The sequence below is a fragment of the Ochotona curzoniae genome, unplaced genomic scaffold (genome assembly GCF_017591425.1).
Source record: "Ochotona curzoniae isolate NIBS_2020 unplaced genomic scaffold, NIBS_Ocur_1.0 scaffold_3208, whole genome shotgun sequence".
NCBI classification, from domain to species: Eukaryota; Metazoa; Chordata; class Mammalia; order Lagomorpha; family Ochotonidae; genus Ochotona; species Ochotona curzoniae.
In genome coordinates this window covers 51297993-51315407 of record NW_024467106.1, presented here as the reverse complement: position 1 = coordinate 51315407, position 17415 = coordinate 51297993, and the positions used below count along the sequence as shown (strand labels likewise).

The window sequence follows — 17415 nt, the reverse complement described above, 5'->3', positions numbered from 1 at the left end:
CACACAGAGCATCCTGCCCATCTTAAGCACCTGGAATCTTCCTAGAGAGCTGCTTCGAATCATTGTTAGAATCTCAGAATTTCTCCTCTATCACCTCTCAGCTTGGTCCCTCTCCTGCTGCATGGCATCTGGGAATCGGAATTAGCTTCCCACATTTATCAAATTAGCCACAATACTGGAAAGTCTGCACAGGGTTTAGGAAATGACGAGCAATCCCTATTAGATTAGTGGTGGCAAATGGACGATGTAAATAGGATTTTGAAAATGTGCCCAAAGAATAAAATAAAGAAAGAGTAGTAATACTCCTTTAATTTTCTTATTGCTGGAGGCTTTTACAGATAATGTTTTTTTTCTTTAGAATTCTTCATGATTTGGACAATAGGTCCTTTATCTCCACAACTGGGAAAGGATAAGAGACCTTAAGAGAGAATCAATGCAAATGCGCAAAGCTGAGACTTTCATATACTGCTGAGACTCCAGCGTGAATTCGCAATAAAGGAACCAGATGAAAACCTGGCTGCTCCATGTTTCCCATGGACCACCACAGTGAGGCCCCAGTGGGCAGAGCTGCAAGGGACCATCATTAACACCAAAGCATCTCTGAGCTTTGTTCCATCTTTAAAATCAGGGAGAATTCCATATACATCTCCTCAGCAAACCAATTTCATTTTACTATTAAACTATAATTTGTTTCTCCCTCTATTTCTGGGCAAGGCTGATATCCTAAGATGAGCCATTCTCATTATCAAATTATCTTTTTCTAAGTCCCAGCACTGCACATGTTCAAATGGAAAGTCTGGACTGGACAACTCTGATTTCAGTTCAGCAAGATCAACCTTATAGTGCAAGAGGCAGACACGGGCATCGAGTTCAGGGTTTCTTCAAGAGTCAGGCTTAGATCACGAGATCATTTCTAAAGATGGTGGGAACACTGTACATGTATCAAGGAAATAAACTAAGCCAACACGTGATACACAACACTGTATAATGAATTTCAGACCAAAATCCAACTTAGAACATCACTATTTAATTATTTCATAATGTTTTTAAAAAATTTTGCATACTGAATTTAACATCCAACAAATTAGCAAATAAATCATTTATTAATAATGGGTAGGAATAAACGGAATCCTGGAATTTGGTAAAATGTTCTCTTAATCACTTGCCACTTTCTGTCTTTTTAACTGTATCTATTCCTTCCTTAGAGTTACAGTATAAAAGTGGAAATGTAGACTATTTCCTACACAGAAGATATCCACATAAATGCTGAATGAAAAAAAAAGCTTAGATTTATATTAGATTTATATTAACTACTGATAATTACGTCGTGCACTAAGATTCACCGGGCCATGGGTTATTGTTTAGTAAAATGGAAGAAATAACTCTTTGTCTAAAAACTAGCAATTGTGATTTAAGTGTGCTAACACAGAAACTAATGTGGCTCTTAAAAATACTTTACACTTTAAGCATTTTGACCCATTACCCAGTTTTGTAAATGGTGACTACTGTTGTTCGTTGTGTGTATTTCAGTGTACCCCTTTATTAAATTAGGGTAAAACTTCCGAGAATTGTTGTGTAAAAGTTAGAGGAGTATTTGTAAAGCACTTAATGAAATGTCTGACAGTCATCAGCAAATAAATGGCTCCTAGGATCTACTTCATTCTTATCTAAAATGGAAAAGTCCAGGCCCTGACACGTAAGCATATAGACTCACAAGGAAAGTATTTGCTCATAATTATACAGTTTATTAGCCATATGCCAAGTCACTGTTTGGGAACCACTCACTGTGGCTTCATTCATTATTTTACTGCAAGGATATTATTTCATTAGGCCTCATTTTTCTATGTGATTCTATTTCATTTTTATAAGAGCTTCAATTTCCTGACTTTAAAAAAATGTGATAAAAAGGGGATACATAATGGAGTGTAGCGGAAATTAATATGTTCATAGGTGGAAACAGAAAGAAGTACGTCCCCATGTATGCGGAACAAGGATGGGCTACAGCAACATGGCTGATAATCTCCGACATTATTGGGAGACACCTCAATGGCAGCATGAGGGACGTGTGAGACTGGAGTGGGGAACAAGAGGGAGGGGAAGGAACTGGGGGAGGAGTGAGACCCCAGTGCCTATCAAACTGTATCATAAGACAATAAAAGAAATAATGTTCAGGGGTTGTCCAGTCAGAATTACAGTTGTTTTATTTTTAAAAATGATAAAACCATCTCACATTTAACTGTTCAACAGGGAAGGATGTGGTTTAAGTGAGAGGGAAAAAACAATTTTTTAATCCCAGAAAAATAAGCATCTGAAAGCTTTTTTTCCCCTGAACCTCAGTAATGACATTAAGATTTTTTCACATCAACATTTATGATGGTTTTATATTTTAAAATCTGAACTTTTATGAGCCTTTCTATGAAAATCCATAATTTATTCATTTTTAAATACTGGAAAACTGAAATATCTGATGAAACTAATGACTTACTTAAAGGCTATAATTTTTTTACCAACTGAATTATGTTTAAATCCTTAACTTTCACAACTGAAAAACTTTAGTCTACGATAATATAATCCCCACAGCATGAGGCTGGAAGGCAGAACACTGGTTGTTGAGTTGAAAATCAAGCAGTCCAAAGTTAAAGTGGCCTGACTATCTAACTCACCACTTTCAATGATCACATGCATTAACAGGACTTTACAGAAACGCAGCTAAAGGAGACTTCCAAACACAAAAGACAATAAAAGCTGGAAAAAAATGGTGCAGAGACTGCATTATGTCATAACCTTCAGGAAGATGAGCTTTTAATCATGTTGACTACTCCTTTTTCTATCTAAATATCTTATTGAAACATTAATACGAAACATTCTTTCTGATATAAAATAACCTGCATGCAATATACAAAATAAAAAGATCTGTGAATAAACAAGCATATACATAGCTGAACTGTTAGTGAAGACTAATATACCAGGAAGTGAATATATGTTGTACTACACTTCTCCACTCCCAAATAAAAGCAGGATTCCCAATGAAACAGTTACACATAACTTGATAGTACTAGATTTTATATCTTTGCCTATACCTACAATGCCATCAAACACTTACATAGCAGAATGCTAAACTTGTAACTTACAAAAAGACCTTACTACTTGTATAATATGGGGGAAAATGGTGGGAGAGAAAATGAGGAATGAGGAAGGATTGAAGGAGGGAGGAATCACTATACCTACAAAATCAAAGCAAAAAAATAACAATAATGTTTAAAAAGAAAATATAATAATCCTTGTATGTAACACAACCAGTAAATGCATTTACAGACATATTCCATTATTCAGCAAGTTGTTATCTTGTCACTGACTTTCAAATACTGAAAAAAAAATGTAGATTTCTTTAAAAACCATGCTTAACTGTAGGGCTTGAATCAATAACCATAAGACGCCCCTGCACATTGTACCAGGATGAAGTGCAGGGGTTCAGGAGCAACGGTGGACAGAGCATTTGAGAGGATATTCCATGCAGAACATAAATGGCTCCGTTAAGTGTTGGAGCTAAAATAGGAAGACTCGGGAAAAGACACGTAGCAGAAAAACTAGTGTCTGTTTCGATGTGGGAATGTGTTTGTCAGAAGAGGCATAGCAGTGAGTAAGTCCACGAAGATTCTGGAGCTTCTAATGAAGCGACAAGTGCCCACTGACTAGAAGGTAGTCTTGCAAGGCAGCTCCCTGAGGTGAGGACAGAACAGAAACTTCTTGCAGAACACTGAATATGATGGAACCATCCATGCAAAAATGGCACTTTGTTTAGCAACAGAAAACAAAGCATACTTTCCAGCACGTGGCAGAACACAGAAAGACTCATATGTAGGCAACTGACTGAAAATGAGCTTAGCATGATGATAAAATGCAGCTCCACACTCCCAAGTCTTCAGCAAGGGAGTTTACTTTTCAATGACAAGACGCCTTCTGCATCCACAGCAATACCCTTCAATCAGCCTAGGGCAGGTGACCACAGACAATGTAAAACCAGTCTGCTCAAGTAAGAAGCACAGAAGTCTGGTGAGCGTTACAGCTCCTCCTCTTTGGCACAGCACCCAGTGCAAGAGCCAACACTGTAGTTCTTCCATGTGTGGCTGACATGGAATAATGCGTAAATTGCTGGGTTCTGTAAAGCTGACCTGTATTAACCTCAGGTCCTTTTCAAAGACCATGCTTGGGATACAAATAAGTCTGCAGAGGGAAAGTATTTCTTTGCATTTATGTTGAGAGAAAGCTGGCATTCTTTCCTGAAAGCTTCTTTGCAGTGGGCTAGTGTTGGAGGTTATAATGGATAGGATAGATATCCCCATATATTTAAGTCTACTGGCTAAACCAAACCCTTCAGCCTTGACACTGTATATCACTATGGCATTTAAACTCCAAGTTACTGAGTTTTTAAAAGTTTGGCATTTGCTAATTCAATATCTCTTAATTTCCTAAGTAGCTGGGTAAGTCTCCATGCCCATTACACAGTGGCATTTTTGTAGAGGTTAAAAAAAACCAGTTCTCTACAACTGGGCTTTGGTGATTAGAATATAGTATTTAGTAATGACTCAAAATGTTTTCTTCATCCACAATGCCTCTGTTGCTTTAGAAATTCTTAAAGTAGTTGATTATAATTTTCTGTGTTAGGTCTTTTCCTTCTTTCACTAGTTATGTCTGAGGCTTCAGACAGGTATTTACATCATGTCTATAAAAACAACTACCATAAAAATTACTCTAAATGATTTGAAACTCCAATAAAAAGTAAGCTGTGATTTTAAATTACATGAGGCAAGAGTCCAAGGCAAACCTTGAGTAAATATGAAAAAATATTGACTTCAATTTTTTTTCAAAGCTGTATTTATTTTTATTGGAAAGGCGGATATACTCAGAGAAGAAGATACAGGGAAGATCTTCTGTCAATTCACTCCCCAGGTGGCCACAATGGCAAGAGCTCAGCCGATCTGAAGCCAGGAGCCAGGAGCTTCTTTTGGGTCTCCCTATGTAGGTGCAGGGTTCCCACGGAGTGGCTATGTTCAGCTGTCCTTCCACAACACAAGGAGGGAGTTGGATGGGAAGTGGAGCAGCCAGGACAAGAACTATCACCCATATGGGATACTAGTGTTGAAGTGGGAGGATTAGTATATAGGGCTGTTGCACTGGGCTTGAATATTCACTTAAATGTTTTAAATATATAAATTTATAGATTTGCAATGTTTCCTGTGACCAGTGTTTCAAGATATTATATTTCAGATTATTTTGGTAGTATTAATCCTTGAACAGCAGTCCATACATTATATACACACATAATTAAACTATAGCTTCATTTGTATTACTCAAAACTAGATCTACTTCTAGGTTACTATCACACAACAATGTGACCATATGCATTCAAACAACATCTATTAAGGCTGCTTATAGCAGTCTGTGTATAGCAATACATGGAATAGTCATGGATACTGAAATAAATCATGGTACACCATTTAATTGATCACCACATAATTTTGTGGTAGTGAATTTAGATGATCTAACATGTAAACACATGTAAGCTATTGCTATGTACAAATAAAGTCAAACAGTTGAACCATCCATAAGATATAAATCCAGGGCCCGGCCCAGTGGTTAACTGGCTAATCCTCCCCTTGCAAGTGCCAACACATCCTGTATAAATGCTGGTTCTTCTCTTGCCGCTCCACTTCCCATCCAGCTCCCTGCATGTGGCCTGGGAAAGCAGCACAAAATGGCCCAAACTCTTGGGTTCCTGTACCCATGTGGGAGATGGGAAAAAGTTTCTGGCTTCTGATTTTGGATGAGCTCAGCTTCAGCCACAGAGCTATTTGGGGAGTGAATCATCGGATGGAGTATCTTACTGTCTCTCCTTTCTTTAAATCTGCCTTTCCAATTAAAAAAAAAAAAAAAAGGAAACAAACCTAAAGTTGAAAGCAAAACAATCATTATATAAACCCCTATTTTTATGACTGTTACACAGGTGGCTAACTAAAGTATACTAAGAAGGATCTCAAAAAAGATTGAATGCCAACAGGAGTTACATCTGATGAATGAAATTATAAAGAAATTAGTTCCTTGAACATATCCAAAAATCTGCCACATTTCCAGGAAGGAAGCATCCACTGTGTGTTACCTGCACCCCCGTGGACACAGGAGAAAAGATGGAAATATTTCTTTCACACCACCACTACGCCTGTACCTCTCCAACCATATAGGTAGCTCTCCACCCTCTTACTCTTACAATAATACTTTAAAAATTAAATTAGAAAACAATCTGCCATTCTATGATTTTCACTTGGCAGTCTGAATGAACAAAAAAATGAGTCTAAATCATCCTCTACATGGCAGTCTACAGAGGCATCTATGAGATTAATAACTGGCATAAGTATTTGTGTTAGTAAAGAAGGAAAAACTGATGTTTCTACATTTTCAGCACAATAATCATTTCCGTAAAAACTTTCATAAATGAGTAAACGGGCTTCTATGAGACAGTTCCTCCTGCAAGCAGCATACAGTTATTCTTTTATTTCACCATCTAAAACATAGTAAAATCAAAGCAGTGACTAGCTCAGTACATCTGGAGAGCAGTGAAGATCACATGAGTCTGTCTTAATTGATTCTTATTATCTGATACTGCTTTATCTCTAATAAATTGTTCTTCAAATATGAATAGGTGCTTCCATCATACAGGATTGCCAACACATTTTGTTTTGGCCTTTCTAATAGTACCCTCCATTAATCTATGTGGTGACTTATCAGATTGAATAGAGACAATGAAATCTCTTTTTCTGAGAAGATGTATACCTGCTTAAAAGATGATAACATCTCAGAGTTTGTAAGTATTATTTGTACTAAAATATGGACTTGCTATTTTGGTGCCGAATCTGAGAATGTGTGTAGTGGATAATTAAAATAATTTGTCACTCTATGAAACAAATGTGAAATCACCATAAATACTGATTTGAGGGTTGAAAATTCATTGTAACAAGTAGGTTAATTCACAAATACGGAATCCATGTGAAGGATAAGAGTTGGTTATTAAGAGAATAATAATTCTTTTCTTGGGACTCAGTCAATTTTATTGTCCTTTCATACAGAACGCTACAGTGTGGAATTTCCATGATGTCCCATATGTTAGCAAATACTGATGATACAGAAAAAGTTCATACAAGACAAAGGAAGGCACATAAGGAAACTGGAAAGCTGGGATCATGGACACGTAAGATGTAGCTAGTATTTTCCTACCAGGTCAAGCATTTCGTCAGCCTGTCGGTTGAACAAAGTCCAAGACTTTGTCCATCCCATAATTATCCCTAGGTCATTATTCCTAATACTTAACAAAAACATCAACAAAGGGCAAGCAATGCCCCCAAATGACAGGGCCTTATGTTTTCCCACTTTGTTAACTAAATCAGCTCAAGCCACTATAGAGGGAAGGAGTGTCCATCCTTAAGACTTATTTGCACTTTCTTTTGTTTGGACTGCTAATTCTTTCTCCTTTTGGGAGGAAAGAACGACTACTTTAAGCTGCCTCTTTCGCTGCCAGCCTGCTTTGATAATGTTCTAAGGGCTTTACCAAGTATGACATTTCAGGCCACTCTAGCTCAGCTTAACTACTGAAGCTGATCACAGCTGAAGAAAGCACTCAATTAGCAACTCCAACTTCAAAGGCTATATTATTCTCTCCTCAATACACATGTGTAACTCCCATTAGCATTAATGGGAGCTGTGGGAGCCCATGGCTCAGAGAATATACCTCCAAGTCTGTTTGCTTGATGAGCATGCAATTAAACCTTATGGCCCACATTTTTCAAGGAGGGCAAAATAAGTACACCAAGTACTCATGCAAAATCAAGTATGCTCAGTTTGGGAAAACACTTGCTATTGGCTCTATTTAAACATGAAGAAAGGGCTGTCTAAATTTGGCCTAATTGAATTCCATTTATCCTCTTAGATCTAGGCAACATCATTCAACGGTATCTGAAAAATAAGTCACTCCTCTGTTTTAAACATTGAGTTATATGTTTCCATAGCATTAATCCACATCACTGAATACACTAATCTCACTGAAAAATATCTAAATAGACCAAAGCCTTTCCAAGTGAATTTCCTACAAAGACCTGCATGGCATCTGCTTATTCAATAGGTTTACCTGTCTTCCATTCAATAGCTTTTCTTCAATTTAAAGTTAAAGCGGCAATGCTTTAGTATTGCACAAATACCTGCCTTAAGGGAAATTGTTCCTTCAAAATTAATTTGTGTTTATAGGGAAGTAATGACTTCCACTCCTTTGCTTCATTTTAAACAGATTATGACTATGGTTTTGTTCTTTCAACTTGTTTTGAAAATGTTACTTATTTCAAAGGGGGTTACAAAGAGTCATGGACACATAGACACACAGAATCAGACATCCTCCACTTTGTGGTCAACCTTGTGAATGGACACGAAGGTCAGGACTGGTCCAGGCTAAATCTAGGAATGCAGAAATCTACCTTACTCAATGAATCAATGCAAAGTGCAGCTTCAGAAAAATATCAGAGCATATCACCTAGTCTGAGTTATAGCCCTACCTCTTGGCCCTACCTCCATGGATTAAATGGGCTTGTCTGATTCAACGCCGTTTTGAATAGTTCCTTGTTTACATATGCTCTCTCTCTTTAAAGTCATAAATGACAATAAGATGTTTTATAGAGGATTTTACTTAAGCAATTGTAAAGGCATTAAAATCAATTATGCTTCTAAAATTGGCAAATATTATAATCCTCTTTACCATGGAGCATGAGTCTGTGTTTCTGATTGCATGAGAAATTAGGATGATCTTAGTTACCAGACAATAAGTACAGAGCAATCCAATTTCTTTGAACTTCATTGAATACAACCTGCCAATGAACATGTAAGAGAGACACCAATGCCACCATGCTTGTGAATACGCTGAGGTAACAGACTTCAAATTACCAACGGCAAGAGATGAGCAAAAATTCTTTTCAAGTTTCACTGTTGTTTAGCATTTAGCCTTGCAGTTAATCTCAATAAACAAGTTCACATTTCACATGCTGTGTTTAACACCTGAGTCTACTCACAATTCCAGCTTTCTGCTAATGGCTCAAGTATGAATTCCTGCCATGTATGGCTGACGATAATTGAGTTCTTGGGCTCCAGGCTTTAGTCCAACCAAGACCTTTGCAGGCATTTGGGGAGTAAACCAGCTAATGGGAGTGCCCTCCATCCTTGTTTCTCCAGACATTCTTTACAAAATTAGAAAAAACATTCCTAAAATGCACAGGGAATCATAAAAGCTTGAGAATAGTCAAAGCAACTCAAAGCATTGTACTGCCAGATTTCCAAGCATATCACAAAGCTTTAGTACTTAAAACAGCTCAGTACAGGCAAGACACCTTGAAGACAGATTAATGAAATTACAGAGTCCTAACATTAACCCACAGACATATAAAAATGACTTTTAAAGAAGATACTAAGAATATATATTAGAGAAAAGATGTCTCTTCAATACATGACACTGGCAGCACCAGATATATACAGAGAGCAAAAGAAGAAAATCAGATCCCTAATTCTCATTATGTACAAGAATCAACTCAAGATGGATCAAAAATCTAAACGTGAAGCCTCAAACTATAAACTTGCTACAAGAAAAGGTAGCAGTGCTTCAAGACATCACTGCAAACTATGTTTATTTTGTTTATTTCTGGATAGGTCCCATACACTGCAGGCAACAAAATCAGAACTAGACAAATGGTACTCCATGAAATCCACAAGCCTCTGCAAGTCAAACAATATAATGAGCAGAGTGAAAAGACAATTGACAAGAGCGGAAGAAAATCTTTGCAAGCTAATTATCTAACTAAGAATACTACCCAGACTACATTAGCAACTCAAAATAATTCAACAACAAAAATAATTATCTCAGTAAAGATATTAGCAAAGGACTTGATAGAAATTTCTTAGCAGAAAAAACATAGCACTTGCTTTGGTAGCATATACACTAACTTTGGAATACAGAGAAGATGAGCATGGCTCCTGTGCAATGATGACATGTAAATTTGTGAAGCCTTCACTATTTTTTCTTAACAAAAGCAAGGAGGCAGGGTGCATACTAACGCCATTTCTGGGTCACTGTCAAAGAGAGGGTGACTGAGTTCTTAGCCACCCATCAGGATGGGAGGAGGAAGCCACCAGTCACACCCTTCTGATGTCCTTTTGTCTGGACAAAGTGACAGACATTTCTGCCCACTGCAAATGAGTCTTTTTTTCTTTCTGCCCTTTGAGTGACTCACTTGGAGCCCCTTCCTGAGATGGATCATATAAGACACCATTTCCACCATTTCTTCTGGTCATTCCTTCTTTGCAGCAGCCTCCTGTCGCTAGGAGACCTCTCTTTCACTTGCTTAAATAATACTTGTCTTGCGCATTAAAAAAAAAATTAGAAAAGGAAGAAAAAGAAGAAAGATGAGGAGGAGGAGGAGAAAGAGGAGGAGGAGGAAGAAGAAGAAGAAGAAATACAAGTGCAACAAAAACATGAAAAATGATCAATACCACCAGATATCAGGGAAATACAAATCAACACCAAGATGAAGTATTACCTAACACCTGTCAGATGGCTATGATCAAACGACCAAGAATTAAAAATGTTGAAGCGGATGTGAAAAAAAGAGAAACCCCCATATGCCATTGGTGGAAGTGTAAATTATATTAGACGCTGTGAACATAACACAGTGATTTCTTCAGCAAGTCAAAAATGGAACAGCCCTATTACCCAGGATTTACCACTGTATAAGAGATACCTGTTCCACTAGGCTTGTTCCAGCACTGCTAACAACATGCACTCAACCAGGGTTTAAATCTCACATACACATGTATACAAGTATTCAAACTGCAATGTTATTCCGCTATAAAAAACACAAACTTGTCATTTGTAACAAAATGGACAGAACTACATGACATCATTGTGAGTGAAACACAAAGGGAGACTACTAATTCATGTTATTCCTAATGCATGGAAGTCAAAATTAAACTCAAACCAATGTTATCTTGGCATGGCATAAGGATTACCGGAAGCTGAGAGGGATTAGAGGAATAAAAATGTCTGGACTAAAAAAAGGGGAGGCTGGATTTGAATCATTAATGGTGATAATTATAGTAAAATGAGATGCTAAGAGGGGAACTGGAATGAGGGGTACATGGGAACACTGTATTACAACCTCACAACATTTGTTGTGTGAATTTAAGTCTATTTTGAAAAACAAATTTTTACAGATTGAACTTAAAATATATATTTTACCTACTCTAGGAATCTTCAGGACACATTTCACATTTAATATTTACCACCTCATCTGACAAGGTTGATAGTCACCATCTCTATGGGTTTTTAAATTTCAAAAATGGGATTTTCAAAATTGAACAGAGTGATCCCTTACTTCAGTTTCTATGGCAGCACAAAGAATGATAACCACAGATGAGATAATAAGCCAGGTCTGCAGTTAAAAGAATTATTGATGATGACAAATGTGAGAAGAAACTCACTATTTCTTATCCCCCAAAGATAGCGATTTTTTTATCACATCCACAATATTATTCATAAAGCCAAATAGATACCTTACTTTCATAACATAACTCAGATATATAAATCAGGTTTCAAGTGGATATAACAGTTATTGATGCTTTAATAGAAAGACTGTCTTGGCAATTTTAATCTTACCTGTTTGGGCTGTGAATTACTCTGGTTAAAAATGCTAACAATTTCACTGTGCTATCAATCTTGCTGGGGCCATGATACCATCTACGTTGTTGAGATTAGCTTCACAAGCTATTCAACAACACATCCAAGTCATCGACAGCACAGGGCACAGCCATTTTCTTATTTTGAAGTTTGCTTGGTAATGGTCAAACTAAGGATTTTCAATGTATAAAGCAGCATTTACTTATATACTCACACAATTACAGCCATATTCCGCCTCTGATAACTTTGGTCTCAAAATATTTATTTGAAAATGTTGTGTTTTTGTTTTCTACTAGGTCCCTATACACTTATTTTTTTTTAAAGATTTATTTATTTTTATTGGAAACCCAGATATATAGAGAGGAAGAGAGACAGAGAGAAAGATCTTCCATCCAATGATTTACTCTCCAAGCAGCCACAACAGCCAGAGCTGTGCCAATCTGAAGCCAGGAGCCAGGAACCTTTTTTGGGTCTCCCACATGAATGCAGGCTCTCAAGGCTTTAGGCTGTCCTTGCATGCTTTCCCACACCACAAGCAGTGAGCTGGCTGGGAATCAGGGCCACCGAGATTAGAACCAGCACCCTTATGGGATCCTGCATGCAAGGTGAGGACTTTAGCCACTAGGCATTGCCCCAGGCCCTGTTCAATTATTTTTTTAAATCTTATTTAGTTCAAAGACAAAGAGAGAGAGGTTGAGCTCCCATCCAGCCATTTCCTCCCATCATGGCCACCAAGATGTAAGCAAACTCGGGCCAAACCTGGAAAGGCCGTTGAATCCTGGTCACCCATGAGGCTGATAGGAAGTGAAGTACTGCCCTCCAGGTTCTGAACCATCAAGAAGCTGAAGTCAAAACTGGTGCAAGAGATCAAACCCCTGTATTCCGATGTGGGACATAGGACTATTACACTAGAGGGCAAATGCCCATTCTGTGGCCTTCTAAAAGACATAAATATATTTCCGTTTGTAATAAGCCAATGAATACTTAAAGTTCATGAAATTTAAGCGTCTTGGGATAAAAAGGGATCTGATGCCAATTAATAGCAGTTACCTAAAATATTTGTGGAAAGAATGGAGAGGAAGAAAAAAGAGGAGAAGGATTTCTAGGCAGTGCCTCCAATGCAGGCTGGCCTACGCAGAATCCATACGATGGCTAAGGAGGTAGCCAGAATTTTTATACTTTTTAGTAGCTAGAAAATGCTATATAATTTGGGGAGAAATATTTGATAAATGCTCATCAAGCAAATTGTAAAACCTGATCTATAGAGGTCATTTATTTAGATTTTTAATTAATAAATACTGTTAGCCTCAGATGTATCACTTAGACGATATCAACTTAAATTATTGGCATGTATTTAATAGCTGTCTCCACACAGACCTACCCTCTGAGTAGTATTCCACAGCTACTTCTGTGGACCAACAGAACTACGTTCTTTTTAATCTCGCACTTTTAATTACGAAAGTATGAACACTTGAAATAAAACATTGGGGACTTTGAATTACTAAAACAATAAAATTAAATGAATGAACTATTAACTCAAATAGGCATTTCTATAAGTGTATCAATATAGACACACAAAAGAAAAGTTTGGTATTTTCATCTTCAGATTTCCAAGAGTTGGTATTACAGGAATATCTCACACGGCAATTTAAGCAGAGAACACAGACTGTAGAAAATAGCTACAGAGAAACTAATGACATACCTGCGTTGAGGCATGCTAACTTCTTTTTAAAATACTAACTTTGAAACTGGTGGGCTGTCCCCCTCAAAGACCTTGATTTTAAATTGCCATTTCTCTTTACACCCAATTAAACCGTCAGTGTAGTGAAGAATTGTCCAACTGAGTGGAACTGCAAAGATCTTCTCACTCCTGCTTTCCACAGCCTTATCTTGCAGAGGCTTCTGTCTAAAATAAGAACTTCATGTCACCTCTTTAAGTATCAGGTCTGTGGAGTTTCCACCAACCACTGTTCACCACTACACTGAAAGAAAGCTTGCTTCATAAAACAGCTGGTGGGGACATACTCAAATATTTCCCTATAGCAAGGTATTCAGGGCGGCACACGAGACTGTTGGGCCACTGCTAATGATTAAACAAAGAGCAAATACATACGGGCTTGACACCTTTCAATTAGCTCAGCAAGCCAAACAAGTGTTCATTTGCAAAAAGAACAAGCACAACAAACTCTGAACTGTTTATTTTCATTAAAATATACTATTCAGAAAGCCAAAAATGGTGATCCAAGATTATCTGGGCAATTTTCTGAATGAAAGAGAACTAATTATTGTTGGTTTATCAGACTGATGGTTGGGTACAACGGTCATTTCCCTCAACTACAGGTTTCTCAGAGAAGTCATGGGTGATGAAACGGGCGAACAATTCAAGTGACTAGTGTTAACATGTTTAGAGGTATGTGTTTTTGTGGTAAGAACACTTTCACATCCACGCTCATGTTTCAAAAACACAATATGCTATCAATTATGGTCACCACACTATGTCCAAGAAGCATGCACTTATTCTGAACCAAACTTGTATACCTTTTCAACACTTTCAATTTCCTCTTGCCCAGTCCCCCAGTTCCTGTCACCTGCCCTACTTCTGTGTAATTCTATGAGTCCTGAAACTTTGAAATTCCACATAAAAGGGCAATGCAAAGAAATCATGCAAACAAAATTTTGAAAATTGTTTTTTATGCAAAAATTTTTTAAAATCTTGTAGTTTTTTTTTCAATAACATGAGTTTTTCTGTTAATTTCTTGAACGCTTTCCTACAAATGCCATCATGTAGTGGTTTTCTTTCTGTGCCTGGTTATTCCAAGCAACACAACAGGAAACATAACAACCAAATGCCCTTAAAAAGCACCCCTGTACTCAGTACTTCATGATATTTAATTATTTAGAGTAGACATGCTCAGTTCATTTTCTTTCTCATAACTACACATTTATACCTTCATTCTCCCCTGCACAAGTTCACGCTCTCATAGTGTTTTTCCACTTTCCTTAGTTACATTTTCAAGGTAATGGCAAAAATGCCCCTCACAGTGCCAACTCAGGGGCCCCGTTGCTGCAGCTAGGATAGCTGACACATGACCTTATCCTTCTTGTAGGCAACTCTCTCCACAATCGGATCCTTACATTCTTCTGTGTCACATTATACTTTTTTGTGTGTGTGTGCAGCAAAGCATCAGAGGGCCATGTGGAAAAATAAAAAGATGACAGAATCTGTAGCAAGAACATATATTTAAATTGTTTGGTCAATTCCCCTCTGAATTTTGGCTGCTCTGAATTGGTACCATGAAGACAGGGCTTCTTTTAAGCAATCAGGAAAGTACGCAGGAGACCACTTCTTTAGAATGAAGGGTCTTCGAATCTCAGGAAAGAATATTTATATACTAACATTACACAGCATGCCAGGTGATTTTTAGTTCTCTTGAATTTTTGGTTTAGTTTTTATTTTTGCTTTTACAAAATTCTAAAAAAGCTGTACAAGCAAACAATTTGTACAATGTTTACTCATTAAGAAAGGAGTTTGGGGGGCCCAGTGCGATGACCTAGTAAGTCTTCGCCTTGCATACACTGGAATCCCAAATGGGTGCTGGTTCACGTCCTGGCTGCTCCACTTCCCATCCAGCTCCCAGCTTGTGACCTGGGAAAGCATTCCAGGACAGCCCAAAGCCTTGATCCCTACACCACATGGAAGTCCAACAAGTTTCTGGTTGCTGGCTTTGGACTGGCTTAGCTCTGGCCGATGTGGCCCCTTGAGAATGAACCAGCAGACTGAAGATCTTTTTCTCTGTGAATCTGCCTTTTCAATAAAAATAAATACATCTTTTTTTATAAAGGGAAAAGAAAGAAGTTTTCAGAATATGTGTTTCGGTCTACCAATTACGATATAATTTGGAATGCCTGCATGCGATATTAGAATTGCTGGCTTCAAGTGCTGGCCCTAAAGTCTATTTCATTTTAGCTGACGAAGTGCAACATGGAGGGTAGCAGGTAATTGCTGAAATAGTTGAATTCTTGCCACCCAAGTAGGAGGCCTGGATTTAGTTCCTACCTTATACATGATCAGCCATGAGCCTGTGGGCATTTGGGAAGTGAATCAATAGATGCAAGATCTTTCTTTTCTTTCTTGCCTTTCAGATAAATAAAAAAGAAATTTGTAAAATTTTTCTTTTAAATGGAAAAAGTGAAAAATCAGCTGTGTATTCAATTCGTGGCATTTGATGATGAAACTTTTAAAGGACAAGCCCAAACTACTCATATCCTTCCACCTGTAGCTTGTCCTTTGACAAACAAGACATGTCACTGAAAGAAAATTAGCTCAGAAATCCATCAGGTGTGCTTTAGTAAGTGCATCTTTATAGCTATATTATATGAAAATCATGAGTCCACAGCATCTTGATGAAAACATTAATATGCATCAGCATTAGTGGTGCTGTTAATGTACAAGCAACAATTAAAACATGTCTTTTTGGAGTGGAGAAATTTTCAAGCCACCAGGTAAAGCTCAGTTAATGAGTGATCCTTGTGCTATATGTAAAAGCATACTGTCCCCTGAGAACACAACCACATTTAATGCCTTTGTAGTGTTTTATGTTATGCTTAAAAAACCCCAAAACAAATGTGGCCACAGTGTCCCCCTACAATTTAGGCACAATGAACTAGAAAGCCTTTTGAAATCTGTGCTAATCCAGGGATGGAGAGTAAGAAAAGGCATTGCCTTCTAAGACAGTCACATCCATGCATCACAGCCCTCACTATCTTTTCTAACATGTAAAACAAAATGCAGATCTTCTGTTCCTTAGTCCTACCCCAGGGTAAAGCCAAATTTTAAAAAGTCTAATGCTTACAGAAATTTACAGGCCTACTTCATAGAAAAAAAAAAAACATTAAATTTTACTTTCGCAAATTCTGGAACAGCATGTTATCAGTTGGACATGCTGTGAGGTGCTTATGGGTAAGTGAAAGTCACAGGCCAAGTGAGAACTCCACTGCAAGGTTCCCTTAGGCTCAGGGCAAATCTGTCCCTACCTCAAATCCATACCCAACGACTCCCTCTCCATCATCCTCAAGGGGATTTTCTGGCACTACACTAAGGCAAAAGTTCGTCCAAGGTCTTCTGACCAAAGAATTGTCACTGAGAACTCTTAAGAAGTGTAGCACCTGGCCTATTCAATATTGTTAGGATGTAGTAAGGCTTTTAAAATAGCATATAAATACTTTCATCATAACAGCATAATATATTTTTATTTTAAAATATGTTTATTTCGAATTTATCAGATTCATATTTTAACCATATTGATAAAAGCAATAACAAATTACTGGCCCAAACTCTATTCCTACTAGACAAAACCCAACTTTTCTTGGGCAGCCTTTACTGTACTTCTTGAAGTGGGTTTATGGGAAATCATTGAGAATAATAATTTCAGAGTGAACTCTTCTTCCCAGATAATGATTTATCTGTTTATAAACTGAGATGAGGGAATTCTGTTTGCTAATGAGCCAGTGAGTAATAACTTGATTAATGCATCTTTGCAACAAAGATTAATGGGACACAAATTAAGTCAGCTGCAGCACTCCATGTCAGTTTACAAGAAACTTGGCAATACCTAGACTTTCAGATCTATCATCATAAGACCTAAATGACATACAAA

The 17415-nt window shown here is 37.5% G+C and overlaps 1 protein-coding gene and 1 pseudogene across 8 annotated transcripts in view; one reads left to right on the top strand and one right to left on the bottom strand.

Annotated features, from left to right (window-relative positions):
* PTPRD (protein tyrosine phosphatase receptor type D) overlaps positions 1-17415 on the bottom strand; it is a 500784-nt gene that overhangs the window by 253141 nt on the left and 230228 nt on the right. The window lies entirely within an intron of this gene.
* On the top strand, positions 10005-10104 carry LOC121145209 (annotated as a pseudogene).